We start from the raw sequence: 3,207 nt of genomic DNA on the forward strand, positions 1-3,207 counted from the left end.
CCCAAAATGTATCTCACGGGTTTTGATATTTTTTTTAAATTATGCAAATTAGGTACATTTTGGCAATTTCACTATGCATTTCAGTGTCTGCCTACGGTCAACGATAACTCAAGAACCGTTTAACCCACATGTTTCAAATTGCATACAGTTGTTACTCCTATGGGAGAGATTTGAACGTCCTATTTTGGAGCATGCCAGTCGACCTACTTTCGAGCCACGCCCACTTTTTAGCAAAAATAATCTAGATTCATTCGATTTTGTTAAAATGTGTAAAGCTAGCCCCAAAACAGTTGTTACTCCTATGGGAGAGATGACAACGTCCTATTACGTTTATTTCGTGTAACTAGTTAACAACTGTACAATCATACCTATATACGTGTAATATTGTGTTTTAGATTCTTCGTTACAGTAATTTAACTGGAATATTTTATTGTTTTTATTTGCGCGATATTTGAAAACCAAAATGGCGATCATTCAGGCATAGCACCATCTCTCGTCAAGATTTCCCCATCAAAACTTATGCATATATCATTATCAAGAGTATATAATGGGAGATATGCTATATAATGGGAGTTCTCCCATATATACTCTTGCTTTATATACCCCCCCCTCCCACTTCTATCACACCCAAGGTGAGCTACAGTGTCATTGACACTTTCATTTATTTGTCTTATTGTCCCTATCCATCAAGCATGAGGATCTGACTTCTTTTGCCTCTGTCCTATTCGTTGATCAGAACTAGCTACCCTTCGAATCTTTCTGGGCCTGTGATCCATAATTTTCCTTCACCCTCAATTCAGTTCATAAATTTACGTTTCCCACTCGAATGCTAAACACATTGAGTAATAATTGATATGCAATTTCAATGATCCACACATACACGCGTATGATTTCATAATGGTAGTCAAATGTGACGTTACTGTGCCATCTATTAGGTTAAATAATTTATAAAGTAAATCCTGCATCACAGAATTCACAAGTTTAAGAAAATATGTCATATGACAACATATCCCGTAACTCTCTGAATGTTAAATAGGTTGCCATCTACGTGGGATCCAATGCAGAACGATTATGAAGACCATGAGTATAACACATACACGAGTGGTCCGGGGGCTGGAATTCCTGGCAGAAGGACAGGCTCTCAGTAAGTGATGCATCACGTACACGGGCATTAGCGTGGTGCGTGCGCACGAGTGGGCCTGTGTTTGTGTTTATGTTTGTGTGTGTGCGTGCGTGCATGCGTGCATGTGTGCATGCATGTAATCAAGAGCGTATTAAGAAGGAGAGCGTACAACGGTGAAATGCTGAAACCATGTTGCAGTATTAGTCGAATTGAAAACCTTTGCCCGTTTTATTTTGACGATTCTTTGCGGTATTATTGATCAGCTGTCCTACCTTGCTAATAATAATATAAAACAAACCGCTTGTCCCTATGATGCCCCTACGCTGAGATAATGAGTGGTGAAAATCTGGTATTTTTGCCGAAAACCGACTCGAGATCCCGGTTGGCTGCAAGACTGCAACCCTCTCTCGCTTTGGGATAGCTTCGGGAAACCTCGCGTGTTTTCGTCAATGATTGGCAAATGGAACTAGACAGAGGGCACTCCCGGAGAGTGCATACCTCCGCGAGCATGTAACATGTATGTGTTACGAGCTGGCTCGCTGCTGGCTGCTGCTGACTGACTCGCCTGCTGCTGACTCGCCGCTCGCTGGTGGCGGCTGCTGACTCGCCGCTCGCTGGTGGTAGCTGCTGACTCACTCGCCTGCTGCTAACTCGCCGCTCGCTGACTCGACGCGCTATCGATCGCTCCGCGCGGGCTGTACACACACACACACACACACACACACACACACACACACACACACACACACACGACTACTACTACTTACCCTCCCTGCCAAACTCCGTTGCCGGAGATAATGAATTGACGTCTGTTATGATTGCATATGATAAACGCCGCACTGTGATCCCCTCCGCTTGGATGTGTAAACTCTGTAGTACTGACGTAATGAGTAGCGCTACCCATGCGAACACAGCGCGACCGGGCAAGCAACATACTGGCCACAGAACGAGTAGAGGTCGCAAGCCACGGGATCCGATCGGTTTCGCCAAAAGCCTACATTGTTTTACCGACTCATTATCTCAGCGTTAAGGAGCATCATAGGCAAGGCGTTTTTAGTATTAGTTCACGGGTAAATAACTTGAACAAGGACTCCCTGCCTCAAAAAGAGGAGTCCGTAGCAAAATGAGGGGGATTTCAAGGAATTTTTCACAAGGATCGCGATCCAGCTTAGACTGCTCTGCGTGGAGAGTTCCACACGCTGCACTAACTATAAACTTTAGTGTAGCGAAAGATACTTGGCCGAGTTAAGGTCCGTACATCTCTAGCGGATCGTGACGTGGGATTCTAATTATCGTAGCCATCTTGGTTTCCTTCACGTTGATTGGCTAGCCCGTTGATGTGTTTTGTTTAGACTGAGATTTGCACTAGATGTTTCTCTGGCAAAAAAAAACCCGCGCCGTGGCGTCAGCAGCAGCGCCGTATGTGCTGCCAAGAGCAGAATCAGTGCGGGTGCTGAAGGTCTACGAATGTTAAGAATTAACCGCGCAAACGTTTCTGCAGGTAAAAACTTTGTCATATCCGTAGTGAAACAGAGTAGGCCTAGCCTATAGTATAGAAACATTAAGAATTTTGTACTAAGTAAATACATTTACGGACTGTTGAATGAGTATTTGTTTTGAAATCGTATGAAATACAGCGTGTATTTAGTTAGCATTATATCTATTGAAACGCTTCAAGTGCTGTCTTCAGTCTACGTGAAATACCAAAAGCGTACGAATAGCATTTTTGCATATATTACATCGTCAAGCGTGCTGCTTATAGCAAAAACTCGTTACCCTGCGGTCGAGGGGGCCCTGATTGCTCTTGTGCTGAAAAAACTTTTGCAGAAAAACTTCGACTCGCCTGCTCGAAGTTACCTTGACGGTCCAACCCCTATATATACGCATATATAGCATGCACCGACTCCTACGGCTATCCGCAACGCCTGCCTAGGATATACTCAACATACTAGGCTACCTCTATGTGATTATTATGTGATTATTACGTCGTCATTGTTTGTATATAGGTGAACATTTCTATGTACATGAATAGAGGCATAGGCCCAAGGATAGAGAACATGGGTCCCAATAAAACCAATGTGCCT

Source organism: Priapulus caudatus, unplaced genomic scaffold (assembly GCF_000485595.1).
Source record: "Priapulus caudatus unplaced genomic scaffold, Priapulus_caudatus-5.0.1 Scaffold61, whole genome shotgun sequence".
In the NCBI taxonomy this organism is placed as follows: Eukaryota; Metazoa; Priapulida; class Priapulimorpha; order Priapulimorphida; family Priapulidae; genus Priapulus; species Priapulus caudatus.